Below are 17038 nucleotides of genomic sequence, written 5' to 3' on the forward strand. Positions count from 1 at the left end.
AATATGATTTTATTCTAAAAAGTTTTATTGTTATTAAAATTATATTATTGATAATATTATATTATTGAATCATATAAATTTATTTTTTGAGCAAAAAAAGATGTTTACACTGAGACTCAAGCCATATATGCCCAGTTTTATATGCAGTCACTTTACCACTACACCATAACACCTACAGGTAAAAGCTATGGTCTTTTACCTCTTACATAGTGAAAAGGAACTGAAACTGACAACTTCTGTTATATAGTTCTAGTTCCAGCTAGAAATACAGCAACAGTTGTTTTTTTCAGCTTATGAAATATGGTGATATATTTTCAAGTGCTATTTTCTATGTCATTTATTAAAAATTTGATTTTATGGCTCCAGTATATGAAATATAGAGCCATATTTCCAAGCACTATTTTCTGTTATTTATATAAAATGTGATTTAATGGCTCCAGTATATGAAATATAGAGCCATATTTCCAAGTGCTATTTTCTATGACATTTATCTAAAATATGATTTTATGGCTCCAGTATATGAAATATAGAACCATATTTCCAAGCTACTATTTTATATGGCCTTTATCTAAAATATGATATTATGGCTACAGTATATGAAATACAGTATGGTATAAAATTTTCAAGTGGTAATTTCTACAGTATATCTCTGAGATCGCTACACACAAACACACCATCCTTACTGACTCAGATCTCCACATATTGTACACGGTGTTCACACCTCTAGATGAAATATGATTTTATTCTAAAAAGTTTTGTTGTTTATATTATTGATAATATTATATTATTGAATCGAATAAATGTACACTGTATTTACACTGAGAATCAAACCCTAAATGCCTGGTGGGATGTACAGTCACTTGACCACTATGCCATAACACCTCCAGGTGAAAGCTAAAGTCCTTTACATAGTGAAAAGGATCTGAAACTGACAACTTCTTTTATAGAGTTCTAGTTCCAGCTAGAAGTATAGCAACAGTTTTCTTTCAGCATATGAAATATGGTGCAATATTTCCAAGTGCTATTTTCTATGTCATATATATAAAATGTGATTTTATGGCTCCAGTATATGAAATAAAGAGCCATATTTCAAAGTGGTATTTTTATGTCATTTTTCTAAAATGTGATTTCATGGCTTCAGTATATGAAATATAGAGCCATATTTTCAAATGCTATTTGATTGTCTGTTGTGATGTGCAGTGACTTTATCACTATGCCACAATACCTGCAGATGGGATGCACAGAATCTGTCTTTTCAGAAACTGATAACTTTCCTAGTGATAGTTTTTTTGGGTCATAGTGTATCAGCGGCTAGTATGGTGATTTAGCTGCAAATGCATGATGCGCCCTTAATAAAATAAACACTCCTCAACACCCCTCATTTGCCCTCTTTATTAAAATCCAAAGCAGACCTCTACTGTACTTGAAAAAAAATGGAAAGATCTTTGCTACATAGGTGGAATGCTATAAAGTGCTACATTACATGATACACTGGCCACGAAGTGGTGAAAGTATGAATTTCATCTTTGCTGCATAGCAACATATGAGAAATGATATGTCAAATTGAGAACCGTGGCACAATTTACAGAAAGGTGTATGTGGAAATATCTGTAAAACAATTTCTCTTGCTTTTATGATGGAAATAGTTGCTTACTTTCATTTTCTGTCCTTTCACATGACCATGTTTTTGTTGAGGATATATGGCTGTCAACTGTATTTTTCCCTAATTGATGACATTCTTTATTGTACATTTCTATGAAGCTGAAATTAAAAACCACACCAGAAGTAGGGTTCGAACACTTGCGGAAATAAATCCATTGGCTCTTAAGTCCAACGCCTTAACCACTCGGCCATCCTGGTGCGGTAGCCAAACAAACTATCATGATAAGCACTATTGGAATGTTCATGTTTTTTTCAATATGGATTGTTAACTTGTCATTCATCACTATACAGCTTTGAGTCTAAATAACTACGTAGCTCTGATTTTTGTATATTAGAATACCTATATTTTTTCTCATCTCTGAAAGTGTGTTTGGTATGACAGTCCTGGTGCAGTAATTAAAGTGTTTTTCATGACAAGTACTAGTGGAATGTTCATGTTTTTTTCTATGTGAATTGTCAATTTTACTGAAATTGTATTCACCATTTTTAAAAGTGTACAGCTATAACGATTGCTCTTGATTTTATAATGGAAACAGTTACTTTCTCATGACCATGTTTTTGTCGAACACATATGGCTGTCAACTTTATATTTCCCTAATTGATTACATTCCTTATTGTACATTCCTTGCAAGCTGAAATTAAAAACCATACCAGAATTGGGGTTCCAAGTCATGAGGAATTAAATCCATTGGCTCTTAAGTCCAACACCTTAACCACTCGGCCATACTGGTGCAGTAGCCAAAGACTTTTTCATGATAAGCATTATTGAAATGTTCATATTTTTTTCTATGTGCATTGTCAATTTTAAATGACTGAAATTGTAGGTATTAAAATTTTTTAATGTGTACAACTTGCTCTTGATTTTATGATGGTAATAGTTGCTTTTTCTGTCCTTTCACATGACCATGTTTTTGTCGAGGATATATGGCTGTCAACTTTATATTTGCCTAATTATTGACATTCTTTATTGTACATTTCTTGGAAGCTGAAATTAAAACCATACCAGAAGCGGGGTTTGAACCCACATGGATATAAATCCATTGGATCGTAATACCAATGCCTTAACCACTTGGCCATCCTGGTGCTGTAGCCAAATAGTTTATGATGATAAACACTATTGAAATGTTCAGATTTTTTTCTATGTCCATTGTCAATTTTAAATTACTGAAATTGTAGGTATTATACATTTTTAATGTGTACAGCTATATCAATTGCTCTTGATTTTATGATGAAAAGATCTGCTTTTTCTGCCCTTTCACATAACCTTGTTTTTATCGAGGCTATATGGCTGTTATTTTTCCCTAATTGATGACATTCTTTACGATGGGAATAGTTGCTTTTTCTGTCCTTTCACATCACCATGTTTTTATGGCTATATGGCTGTCAATTATTTGTCCCTAATTGATGACATTCTTTATGGTACATTTCTTGGAAGCTGAAATTAAAAACCATAACAGGAGTGGGGTTCAAACCCACGCAGATGGGTTTGGATCTTAAGTCCAACGCCTTAACCACTCGGCCATCCTGGTGCACTGTCCAAAGAGTTTATCAAGATAAGCACTATTGAAATGTTCATCTTTTTTTCAATATGCACTGTTAACTTGTCTTTAATCATTATACAGCTTTGAGTCTAAATAACTACATAGCTCTGATTTTTGTATATTAGAATACCTATATTTCTTCTCATCTCTGAAAGTATGTTTGGTATGACCTTCCTGCTGCAGTAGTTAAAGTGTTTTTCATGACAAGTACTGATGGAATGTTCATGTTTTTTTCTATGTGGATTGTCCATTTTATAAATTACTGAAATTGTTTTTATTCGAGGATATATGGCTGTCAATTTTATATTTCCCTAATAGATAACATTCTTTATTGTACATTTCTTGGAAGCTGAAATTAAAAACCACACCAGGAATGGGGTTCGAACCCATGCTGGTGTAAATTTCTTGGAAGCTGAAATAAAAAACTACGAGAAGTGGGGGTCGAACCCACGAGGATATAAATCCATTGATTCTTAAGTGCAATGCCTTAACCACTTGGCCATCCTGGTGCTGTAGCCAAAAAGTTTATGATGATAAACACTATTGAAATGTTCGTATTTTTTTCTATGTTCATTGTAAATTTTAAAGTACTTAAATTGTAGGTATTATACATTTTTAATGTGTACAGCTATATCAATTACTCTTGATTTTATGATGAAAAGATCTGCTTTTTCTGCCCTTTCACATAACCCTGTTTTTATCGAAGCTATATGGCTGTCAGTTATTTTTCCCTAATTGATGACATTCTTTACTGTAAATTTCTTGGAAGCTAAAATAAAAATCTATACCAGAAGTGGGGTTCGAACCCACGAAGATATAAATCCTTTGGATCTTAAGTACAACGCCTTAACTACTCGGCCATCCTGCTACGGTAGCCAAAGAGTTTATGATGATAAGCACTATTGAAACGTTCATAATTTTTTCTATGTGCATTGTCAATTTTAAATTACTGAAATTGTAGGTATTAAACATTTTTAATGTGTACAGCTATAATGATTACTCTTGATTTTATGATGGAAACAGTTGCTTTTTCTGTCCTTTCACATTACCATGTTTTTGTCGTGGATATATGGCTGTCAACTTTATATTTCCCTAATTGATGACATTCTTTATTGTACATTACTTGGAAGCTGAAATTAAAAACAATACCAGAAGTGGGGTTTGAACACATGCGGATATACATCCATTGGATCTTAATTCCAATGCCATAACCACTTGGCCATCCTGGTGCAGCAGCCAAAGCGTTTATCATGATAAGCACTATTGAAATGTTCATATTTTTTTCTATGTGCATTGTCAATATTAAATTACTGAAATTGAAGGTATTAAACATTTTTAATGTGTACAACTATAACGATTGCTCTTGATTTTATGATGGAAATAGCTGTTTTTCTGCCCTTTCACATAACCATGTTTTTATCGAGGATGTATTGCTGTCAGTTATTTATCCCTAATTGATGAAATTTTTATTGTACTTTTCTTGGAAGCTGAAATTAAAAACCACACCAGAAGTGGGGTTTGAATCCATGCAGACATAAATCCATTGGATTATAAGCCCAACACCTTAACCACTCGGCCATCCTGGTGCAGTAGCCAAAGCGATTATCATGATAAGCACTATTGAAATGTTCATATTTCTTTCTATGTGCATTGTCAATTTTAAATTACTGAAATTGTAGGTATTAAACATTTTTAATGTGTACAACTATAACAATTGCTCTTGATTTTATGATGGAAATAGCTGCTTTTTCTGTCCTTTCACATAACCATGTTTCTATCGAGGATGTGTTGCTGTCAGTTATTTTTCCCTAATTGATGACATTCTTTATTGTATATTTCTTGGAAGCTGAAATTAAAAACCATACCAGGAGCGGGGTTCGAGCCCATGCAGATATAAATCCATTGGATCTTAATTCCAACGCCTTAACCACTCGGCCATCCTGGTGCACTGTCCAAAGAGTTTATCAAGATAAGCATTATTGAAATGTTCATCTTTTTTTCAATATGCACTGTTAACTTGTCTTTAATCATTATACAGCTTTGAGTCTAAATAACTACATAGCTCTGATTTTTGTATATTAGAATACCTATATTTCTTCTCATCTCTGAAAGTATGTTTGGTATGACCTTCCTGCTGCAGTAGTTAAAGTGTTTTTCATGACAAGTACTGATGGAATGTTCATGTTTTTTTCTATGTGGATTGTCCATTTTATAAATTACTGAAATTGTTTTTATTCGAGGATATATGGCTGTCAATTTTATATTTCCCTAATTGATAACATTCTTTATTGTACATTTCTTGGAAGCTGAAATTAAAAACCACACCAGGAATGGGGTTCGAACCCATGCTGGTGTAAATTTCTTGGAAGCTGAAATAAAAAACTACAAGAAGTGGGGGTCGAACCCACGAGGATATAAATCCATTGATTCTTAAGTGCAATGCCTTAACCACTTGGCCATCCTGGTGCTGTAGCCAAAAAGTTTATGATGATAAACACTATTGAAATGTTCGTATTTTTTTCTATTTTCATTGTAAATTTTAAATTACTTAAATTGTAGGTATTATACATTTTTAATGTGTACAGCTATATCAATTACTCTTGATTTTATGATGAAAAGATCTGCTTTTTCTGCCCTTTCACATAACCCTGTTTTTATCGAGGCTATATGGCTGTCAGTTATTTTTCCCTAATTGATGACATTCTTTACTGTAAATTTCTTGGAAGCTAAAATAAAAATCTATACCTGAAGTGGGGTTCGAACCCACGAAGATATAAATCCTTTGGATCTTAAGTACAACGCCTTAACCACTCGGCCATCCTGCTACGGTAGCCAAAGAGTTTATGATGATAAGCACTATTGAAACGTTCAAAATTTTTTCTATGTGCATTGTCAATTTTAAATTACTGAAATTGTAGGTATTAAACATTTTTATTGTGTACAACTATAACGATTGCTCTTGATTTTATGATGGAAATAGCTGCTTTTTCTGTACTATGGAAATGTTCCTCTTTTTTTCAAAATGCACTGTTAACTTGTCTTTAATCATTATACAGCTTTGAGTCTAAATAACTTCATAGCTCTGATTTTTGTATATTAGAATACCTATATTTCTTCTCATCTCTGAAAGTATGTTTGGTATGACCTTCCTGCTGCAGTAGTTAAAGTGTTTTTCATGACAAGTACTGATGGAATGTTCATGTTTTTTCCTATGTGGATTGTCAATTTTTAAAGTACTGAAATTGTTTGTATTCACCATTTTTTAAAGTGTACAGCTATAATGATTGCTCTTGATTTTATAATAGAAATAGTTACTTTCTCTGTAATTTCACACGACCATGTTTTTGTTGAAAGATGCAGTCAATTTTAAATTTCCCTAATTGACAACATTCTTTATGTACATTTTTTGGAAGCTGAAATTAAAAACCACACCAGAAGTGGGGTTTGAATCCATGCAGATATAAATCCATTGGATAATAAGCCCAACACCTTAACCACTCGGCCATCCTGGTGCAGTAGCCAAAGCGTTTATTATGATATGCACTATTGAAATGTTCATATTTTTTTCTATGTGCATTGTCACTTTTAAATTACTGAAATTGTAGGTATTAAACATTTTTATTGTGTACAACTATAACGATTGCTCTTGATTTTTTAATGGAAATAGCTGCTTTTTCTGTCCTTTCACATAACCATGTTTTTATCGAGGATGTATTGCTGTCAGTTATTTTTCCCTAATTGATGACATTCTTTATTGTACATATCTTGGAAACTGAAATTAAAAACCATACCAGGAGAGGTGTTCGAACCCACACAGATATAAATCCATGGGATCTTAAGTCCAACTCCTTAACCACTTGGCCATCCTGGTGCGTTAGCCAAGGAGATTATCAAAAGAAGCACTATTGAAATGTTCATCTTTTTTTCAATATGCTCTGTTAACTTGTCTTTAATCATTATACAGCTTTGAGTCTAAATAACTACATACTCTGATTTTTGTATATTAGAATACCTATATTTCTTCTCATCTCTGAAAGTATGTTTGGTATGACCTTCCTGCTGCAGTAGTTAAAGTGTTTTTCATGACAAGTACTGATGGAATGTTCATGTTTTTTTCTATGTGGATTGTCAATTTTTAAATTACTGAAATTGATTGTATTCACCATTATTTAAAGTGTACAGCTATAACGATTGCTCTTGATTTTATAATAGAAATAGTTACTTTCTCTGTTATTTCACACGACCATGTTTTTGTTGAAAGATATACGGCTGTCAATTTTAAATTTCCCTAATTGATAACATTCTTTATTGTACATTTTTTGGAAGCTGAAATTAAAAACCACACCAGAAGGGGGGTTTGAATCCATGCAGATATAAATCCATTGGATTATAAGCCCAACACCTTAACCACTCGGCCATCCTGGTGCAGTATCCAAAGCGTTTATCATGGTATGCACTATTGAAATGTTCATATTTTTTTCAATGTGCATTGTCAATTTTAAATTACTGAAATTGTAGGTATTAAACATTTTTAATGTGTACAACTATAACGATTGCTCTTGATTTTTTTATGGAAATAGCTGCTTTTTCTGTCCTTTCACATAACCTGGTTTTTTCGAGGATGTATTGCTGTCAGTTATTTTTCCCTAATTGATGACATTCTTTATTGTACATATCTTGGAAGCTGAAATTAAAAACCATACCAGGAGTGGGGTTCGAACCCACGCAGATATAAATCCATTGGATCTTAAGTCCAACGCCTTAACCACTCGGCCATCCTGGTGCGGTAGCCAAGGAGTTTATCAAGATAAGCACTATTGAAATGTTCATCTTTTTTTCAACATGCTCTGTTAACTTGTCTTTAATCATTATACAGCTTTGAGTCTAAATAACTACATAGCTCTGATTTTTGTATATTAGAATACCTATATTTCTTCTCATCTCTGAAAGTATGTTTAGTATGACCTTCCTGCTGCAGTAGTTAAAGTGTTTTTCATGACAAGTACTGATGGAATGTTCATGTTTTTTTCTATGTGGATTGTCAATTTTTAAATTACTGAAATTGATTGTATTCACCATTTTTTAAAGTGTACAGCTATAACGATTGCTCTTGAATTTATAATAGAATAGTTACTTTCTCTGTAATTTCACACGACCATGTTTTTGTTGAAAGATATACGGCTGTCAATTTTATATTTCCCTAATTGATAACATTCTTTATTGTACATTTTTTGGAAGCTGAAATTAAAAACCACACCGGAAGTGGGGTTTGAATCCATGCAGATATAAATCCATTGGCTTATGAGCCCAACACCTTAACCACTCGGCCATCCTCGTTCAGTGGCCAAAGCGTTTATCATGATAAGCACTTTTGAAATGTTCAGTTTTTTTTCTAGGTACATTGTCAGTTTTAGATTACTGAAATTGTAGGTATTAAACATTTTTAATGTGTACAACTATAACGATTGCTCTTGATTTTATGTTGGAAATAGCTGCTTTTTCTGTACTATTGAAATGTTCATCTTTTTTTCAAAATGCACTGTCAACTTGTCTTTAATCATTATACAGCTTTGAGTCTAAATAACTACATAGCTCTGATTTTTGTATATTAGAATACCTATATTTCTTCTCATCTCTGAAAGTATGTTTGGTATGACCTTCCTGCTGCAGTAGTTAAAGTGTTTTTCATGACAAGTACTGATGGAATGTTCATGTTTTTTTCTATGTGGATTGTCAATTTTTAAAGTACTGAAATTGTTTGTATTCACCATTTTTTAAAGTGTACAGCTATAATGATTGCTCTTGATTTTATAATAGAAATAGTTACTTTCTCTGTAATTTCACACGACCATGTTTTTCTTGAAAGATATACAGCTGTCAATTTTAAATTTCCCTAATTGATAACATTCTTTATTGTACATTTTTTGGAAGCTGAAATTAAAAACCACACCAGAAGAGGGGTTTGAATCCATGCAGATATAAATCCATTGGATTATAAGACCAACACCTTAACCACTCGGCCATCCTGGTGTAGTAGCCAAAGCGTTTATCATGATATGCACTATTGAAATGTTCATATTTTTTTCAATGTGCATTGTCAATTTTAAATTACTGAAATTGTCGGTATTAAACATTTTTATTGTGTACAACTATAACGATTGCTCTTGATTTTATGTTGGAAATAGCTGCTTTTTCTGTACTATTGAAATGTTCATCTTTTTATCAAAATGCACTGTCAACTTGTCTTTAATCATTATACAGCTTTGAGTCTAAATAACTACATAGCTCTGATTTTTGTATATTAGAATACCTATATTTCTTCTCATCTCTGAAAGTATGTTTGGTATGACCTTCCTGCTGCAGTAGTTAAAGTGTTTTTCATGACAAGTACTGATGGAATGTTCATGTTTTTTTCTATGTGGATTGTCAATTTTTAAAGTACTGAAATTGTTTGTATTCACCATTTTTTAAAGTGTACAGCTATAATGATTGCTCTTGATTTTATAATAGAAATAGTTACTTTCTCTGTAATTTCACACGACCATGTTTTTCTTGAAAGATATACGGCTGTCAATTTTAAATTTCCCTAATTGATAACATTCTTTATTGTACATTTTTTGGAAGCTGAAATTAAAAACCACACCAGAAGAGGGGTTTGAATCCATGCAGATATAAATCCATTGGATTATAAGCCCAACACCTTAACCACTCGGCCATCCTGGTGTAGTAGCCAAAGTGTTTATCATGATATGCACTATTGAAATGTTCATATTTTTTTCTATGTGCATTGTCACTTTTAAATTACTGAAATTGTAGGTATTAAACATTTTTATTGTGTACAACTATAACGATTGCTCTTGATTTTTTAATGGAAATAGCTGCTTTTTCTGTCCTTTCACATAACCATGTTTTTATCGAGGATGTATTGCTGTCAGTTATTTTTCCCTAATTGATGACATTCTTTATTGTACATATCTTGGAAACTGAAATTAAAAACCATACCAGGAGAGGTGTTCGAACCCACGCAGATATAAATCCATGGGATCTTAAGTCCAACTCCTTAACCACTTGGCCATCCTGGTGCGTTAGCCAAGCAGATTATCAAAAGAAGCACTATTGAAATGTTCATCTTTTTTTCAATATGCTCTGTTAACTTGTCTTTAATCATTATACAGCTTTGAGTCTAAATAACTACATACTCTGATTTTTGTATATTAGAATACCTATATTTCTTCTCATCTCTGAAAGTATGTTTGGTATGACCTTCCTGCTGCAGTAGTTAAAGTGTTTTTCATGACAAGTACTGATGGAATGTTCATGTTTTTTTCTATGTGGATTGTCAATTTTTAAATTACTGAAATTGATTGTATTCACCATTATTTAAAGTGTACAGCTATAACGATTGCTCTTGATTTTATAATAGAAATAGTTACTTTCTCTGTTATTTCACACGACCATGTTTTTGTTGAAAGATATACGGCTGTCAATTTTAAATTTCCCTAATTGATAACATTCTTTATTGTACATTTTTTGGAAGCTGAAATTAAAAACCACACCAGAAGGGGTGTTTGAATCCATGCAGATATAAATCCATTGGATTATAAGCCCAACACCTTAACCACTCGGCCATCCTGGTGCAGTATCCAAAGCGTTTATCATGGTATGCACTATTGAAATGTTCATATTTTTTTCTATGTGCATTGTCAATTTTAAATTACTGAAATTGTAGGTATTAAACATTTTTAATGTGTACAACTATAACGATTGCTCTTGATTTTTTTATGGAAATAGCTGCTTTTTCTGTCCTTTCACATAACCTGGTTTTTTCGAGGATGTATTGCTGTCAGTTATTTTTCCCTAATTGATGACATTCTTTATTGTACATATCTTGGAAGCTGAAATTAAAAACCATACCAGGAGTGGGGTTCGAACCCACGCAGATATAAATCCATTGGATCTTAAGTCCAACACCTTAACCACTCGGCCATCCTGGTGCGGTAGCCAAGGAGTTTATCAAGATAAGCACTATTGAAATGTTCATCTTTTTTTCATCATGCTCTGTTAACTTGTCTTTAATCATTATACAGCTTTGAGTCTAAATAACTACATAGCTCTGATTTTTGTATATTAGAATACCTATATTTCTTCTCATCTCTGAAAGTATGTTTGGTATGACCTTCCTGCTGCAGTAGTTAAAGTGTTTTTCATGACAAGTACTGATGGAATGTTCATGTTTTTTTCTATGTGGATTGTCAATTTTTAAATTACTGAAATTGTTTGTATTCACCATTTTTTAAAGTGTACAGCTATAATGATTGCTCTTGATTTTATAATAGAAATAGTTACTTTCTCTGTAATTTCACATGACCATGTTTTTGTTGAAAGATATACGGCTGTCAATTTTAAATTTCCCTAATTGATAACATTCTTTATTGTACATTTTTTGGAAGCTGAAATTAAAAACCACACCAGAAGAGGGGTTTGAATCCATGCAGATATAAATCCATTGGATTATAAGCCCAACACCTTAACCACTCAGCCATCCTGGTGTAGTAGCCAAAGCGTTTATCATGATATGCACTATTGAAATGTTCATATTTTTTTCAATGTGCATTGTCACTTTTAAATTACTGAAATTGTAGGTATTAAACATTTTTAATGTGTACAACTATAACGATTGCTCTTGATTTTTTAATGGAAATAGCTGCTTTTTCAGTCCTTTCACATAACCATGTTTTTATCGAGGATGTATTGCTGTCAGTTATTTTTCACTAATTGATGACATTCTTTATTGTACATATCTTGGAAGCTGAAATTAAAAACCATACCAGGAGTGGGGTTCTCATCTCTGAAAGTATGTTTAGTATGACCTTCCTGCTGCAGTAGTTAAAGTGTTTTTCATGACAAGTACTGATGGAATGTTCATGTTTTTTTTTATGTGGATTGTCAATTTTTAAATTACTGAAATTGATTGTATTCACCATTTTTTAAAGTGTACAGCTATAACGATTGCTCTTGAATTTATAATAGAATAGTTACTTTCTCTGTAATTTCACACGACCATGTTTTTGTTGAAAGATATACGGCTGTCAATTTTATATTTCCCTAATTGATAACATTCTTTATTGTACATTTTTTGGAAGCTGAAATTAAAAACCACACCGGAAGTGGGGTTTGAATCCATGCAGATATATATCCATTGGCTTATGAGCCCAACACCTTAACCACTCGGCCATCCTGGTGCAGTGGCCAAAGCGTTTATCATGATAAGCACTTTTGAAATGTTCAGTTTTTTTTCTAGGTACATTGTCAGTTTTAGATTACTGAAATTGTAGGTATTAAACATTTTTATTGTGTACAACTGTAACGATTGCTCTTGATTTTATGTTGGAAATAGCTGCTTTTTCTGTACTATTGAAATGTTCATCTTTTTTTCAAAATGCACTGTCAACTTGTCTTTAATCATTATACAGCTTTGAGTCTAAATAACTACATAGCTCTGATTTTTGTATATTAGAATACCTATATTTCTTCTCATCTCTGAAAGTATGTTTGGTATGACCTTCCTGCTGCAGTAGTTAAAGTGTTTTTCATGACAAGTACTGATGGAATGTTCATGTTTTTTTCTATGTGGATTGTCAATTTTTAAAGTACTGAAATTGTTTGTATTCACCATTTTTTAAAGTGTACAGCTATAATGATTGCTCTTGATTTTATAATAGAAATAGTTACTTTCTCTGTAATTTCACACGACCATGTTTTTCTTGAAAGATATACGGCTGTCTATTTTAAATTTCCCTAATTGATAACATTCTTTATTGTACATTTTTTGGAAGCTGAAATTAAAAACCACACCAGAAGAGGGGTTTGAATCCATGCAGATATAAATCCATCGGATTATAAGCCCAACACCTTAACCACTCGGCCATCCTGGTGTAGTAGCCAAAGCGTTTATCATGATATGCACTATTGAAATGTTCATATTTTTTTCAATGTGCATTGTCAATTTTAAATTACTGAAATTGTAGGTATTAAACATTTTTATTGTGTACAACTATAACGATTGCTCTTGATTTTATGATGGAAATAGCTGCTTTTTCTGTACTATGGAAATGTTCATCTTTTTTTCAAAATGCACTGTTAACTTGTCTTTAATCATTATACAGCTTTGAGTCTAAATAACTTCATAGCTCTGATTTTTGTATATTAGAATACCTATATTTCTTCTCATCTCTGAAAGTATGTTTGGTATGACCTTCCTGCTGCAGTAGTTAAAGTGTTTTTCATGACAAGTACTGATGGAATGTTCATGTTTTTTCCTATGTGGATTGTCAATTTTTAAAGTACTGAAATTGTTTGTATTCACCATTTTTTAAAGTGTACAGCTATAATGATTGCTCTTGATTTTATAATAGAAATAGTTACTTTCTCTGTAATTTCACACGACCATGTTTTTGTTGAAAGATGCAGTCAATTTTAAAGTTCCCTAATTGACAACATTCTTTATGTACATTTTTTGGAAGCTGAAATTAAAAACCACACCAGAAGTGGGGTTTGAATCCATGCAGATATAAATCCATTGGATAATAAGCCCAACACCTTAACCACTCGGCCATCCTGGTGCAGTAGCCAAAGCGTTTATTATGATATGCACTATTGAAATGTTCATATTTTTTTCTATGTGCATTGTCACTTTTAAATTACTGAAATTGTAGGTATTAAACATTTTTATTGTGTACAACTATAACGATTGCTCTTGATTTTTTAATGGAAATAGCTGCTTTTTCTGTCCTTTCACATAACCATGTTTTTATCGAGGATGTATTGCTGTCAGTTATTTTTCCCTAATTGATGACATTCTTTATTGTACATATCTTGGAAACTGAAATTAAAAACCATACCAGGAGAGGTGTTCGAACCCACGCAGATATAAATCCATGGGATCTTAAGTCCAACTCCTTAACCACTTGGCCATCCTGGTGCGTTAGCCAAGGAGATTATCAAAAGAAGCACTATTGAAATGTTCATCTTTTTTTCAATATGCTCTGTTAACTTGTCTTTAATCATTATACAGCTTTGAGTCTAAATAACTACATACTCTGATTTTTGTATATTAGAATACCTATATTTCTTCTCATCTCTGAAAGTATGTTTGGTATGACCTTCCTGCTGCAGTAGTTAAAGTGTTTTTCATGACAAGTACTGCTGGAATGTTCATGTTTTTTTCTATGTGGATTGTCAATTTTTAAATTACTGAAATTGATTGTATTCACCATTATTTAAAGTGTACAGCTATAACGATTGCTCTTGATTTTATAATAGAAATAGTTACTTTCTCTGTTATTTCACACGACCATGTTTTTGTTGAAAGATATACGGCTGTCAATTTTAAATTTCCCTAATTGATAACATTCTTTATTGTACATTTTTTGGAAGCTGAAATTAAAAACCACACCAGAAGGGGGGTTTGAATCCATGCAGATATAAATCCATTGGATTATAAGCCCAACACCTTAACCACTCAGCCATCCTAGGCAAGTAGCCAAAGCGTTTATCATGATATGTACTATTGAAATGTTCATATTTTTTTCTATGTGCATTGTCAATTTTAAATTACTGAAATTGTAGGTATTAAACATTTTTAATGTGTACAACTATAACGATTGCTCTTGATTTTTTAATGGAAATAGCTGCTTTTTCAGTCCTTTCACATAACCATGTTTTTATCGAGGATGTATTGCTGTCAGTTATTTTTCACTAATTGATGACATTCTTTATTGTACATATCTTGGAAGCTGAAATTAAAAACCATACCAGGAGTGGGGTTCGAACCCACGCAGATATAAATCCATTGGATCTTAAGTCCAACGCCTTAACCACTCGGCCATCCTGGTGCGGTAGCCAAGGAGTTTATCAAGATAAGCACTATTGAAATGTTCATCTTTTTTTCAACATGCTCTGTTAACTTGTCTTTAATCATTATACAGCTTTGAGTCTAAATAACTACATAGCTCTGATTTTTGTATATTAGAATACCTATATTTCTTCTCATCTCTGAAAGTATGTTTAGTATGACCTTCCTGCTGCAGTAGTTAAAGTGTTTTTCATGACAAGTACTGATGGAATGTTCATGTTTTTTTCTATGTGGATTGTCAATTTTTAAATTACTGAAATTGATTGTATTCACCATTTTTTAAAGTGTACAGCTATAACGATTGCTCTTGAATTTCTAATAGAATAGTTACTTTCTCTGTAATTTCACACGACCATGTTTTTGTTGAAAGATATACGGCTGTCAATTTTATATTTCCCTAATTGATAACATTCTTTATTGTACATTTTTTGGAAGCTGAAATTAAAAACCACACCGGAAGCGGGGTTTGAATCCATGCAGATATAAATCCATTGGCTTATGAGCCCAACACCTTAACCACTCGGCCATCCTGGTGCAGTGGCCAAAGCGTTTATCATGATAAGCACTTTTGAAATGTTCAGTTTTTTTTCTAGGTACATTGTCAGTTTTAGATTACTGAAATTGTAGGTATTAAACATTTTTAATGTGTACAACTATAACGATTGCTCTTGATTTTATGTTGGAAATAGCTGCTTTTTCTGTACTATTGAAATGTTCATCTTTTTTTCAAAATGCACTGTCAACTTGTCTTTAATCATTATACAGCTTTGAGTCTAAATAACTACATAGCTCTGATTTTTGTATATTAGAATACCTATATTTCTTCTCATCTCTGAAAGTATGTTTGGTATGACCTTCCTGCTGCAGTAGTTAAAGTGTTTTTCATGACAAGTACTGATGGAATGTTCATGTTTTTTTCTATGTGGATTGTCAATTTTTAAAGTACTGAAATTGTTTGTATTCACCATTTTTTAAAGTGTACAGCTATAATGATTGCTCTTGATTTTATAATAGAAATAGTTACTTTCTCTGTAATTTCACACGACCATGTTTTTCTTGAAAGATATACAGCTGTCAATTTTACATTTCCCTAATTGATAACATTCTTTATTGTACATTTTTTGGAAGCTGAAATTAAAAACCACACCAGAAGAGGGGTTTGAATCCATGCAGATATAAATCCATTGGATTATAAACCCAACACCTTAACCACTCGGCCATCCTGGTGTAGTAGCCAAAGCGTTTATCATGATATGCACTATTGAAATGTTCATATTTTTTTCAATGTGCATTGTCAATTTTAAATTACTGAAATTGTCGGTATTAAACATTTTTATTGTGTACAACTATAACGATTGCTCTTGATTTTATGTTGGAAATAGCTGCTTTTTCTGTACTATTGAAATGTTCATCTTTTTTTCAAAATGCACTGTCAACTTGTCTTTAATCATTATACAGCTTTGAGTCTAAATAACTACATAGCTCTGATTTTTGTATATTAGAATACCTATATTTCTTCTCATCTCTGAAAGTATGTTTGGTATGACCTTCCTGCTGCAGTAGTTAAAGTGTTTTTCATGACAAGTACTGATGGAATGTTCATGTTTTTTTCTATGTGGATTGTCAATTTTTAAAGTACTGAAATTGTTTGTATTCACCATTTTTTAAAGTGTACAGCTATAATGATTGCTCTTGATTTTATAATAGAAATAGTTACTTTCTCTGTAATTTCACACGACCATGTTTTTCTTGAAAGATATACGGCTGTCTATTTTAAATTTCCCTAATTGATAACATTCTTTATTGTACATTTTTTGGAAGCTGAAATTAAAAACCACACCAGAAGAGGGGTTTGAATCCATGCAGATATAAATCCATCGGATTATAAGCCCAACACCTTAACCACTCGGCCATCCTGGTG

At 32.3% G+C, this 17038-nt stretch overlaps 6 non-coding genes across 6 annotated transcripts; all 6 read right to left on the reverse strand.

Annotated features, from left to right (window-relative positions):
* Nucleotides 1-2662: 2662 nt before the first annotated feature.
* Nucleotides 2663-2745, reverse strand: TRNAV-UAC (transfer RNA valine (anticodon UAC)). Its single transcript has one exon. It is a non-coding gene; the product is annotated as a tRNA-Val (tRNA).
* Nucleotides 2746-3113: 368 nt separating this feature from the next.
* TRNAL-UAA (transfer RNA leucine (anticodon UAA)) lies at nt 3114-3191 on the reverse strand. Its single transcript has one exon. It is a non-coding gene; the product is annotated as a tRNA-Leu (tRNA).
* Nucleotides 3192-5065: 1874 nt separating this feature from the next.
* On the reverse strand, nt 5066-5148 carry TRNAL-UAA (transfer RNA leucine (anticodon UAA)). The gene has a single exon. It is a non-coding gene; the product is annotated as a tRNA-Leu (tRNA).
* Nucleotides 5149-7903: 2755 nt separating this feature from the next.
* TRNAL-UAA (transfer RNA leucine (anticodon UAA)) lies at nt 7904-7986 on the reverse strand. Its single transcript has one exon. It is a non-coding gene; the product is annotated as a tRNA-Leu (tRNA).
* Nucleotides 7987-11114: 3128 nt separating this feature from the next.
* TRNAL-UAA (transfer RNA leucine (anticodon UAA)) lies at nt 11115-11197 on the reverse strand. Its single transcript has one exon. It is a non-coding gene; the product is annotated as a tRNA-Leu (tRNA).
* Nucleotides 11198-15014: 3817 nt separating this feature from the next.
* Nucleotides 15015-15097, reverse strand: TRNAL-UAA (transfer RNA leucine (anticodon UAA)). The gene has a single exon. It is a non-coding gene; the product is annotated as a tRNA-Leu (tRNA).
* Between the last annotated feature and the right edge of the window lie 1941 nt (nt 15098-17038).

The sequence above is a fragment of the Taudactylus pleione genome, unplaced genomic scaffold, assembly GCF_031769625.1.
Source record: "Taudactylus pleione unplaced genomic scaffold, aTauple2 ptg000154l, whole genome shotgun sequence".
Taxonomy (NCBI): Eukaryota; Metazoa; Chordata; class Amphibia; order Anura; family Myobatrachidae; genus Taudactylus; species Taudactylus pleione.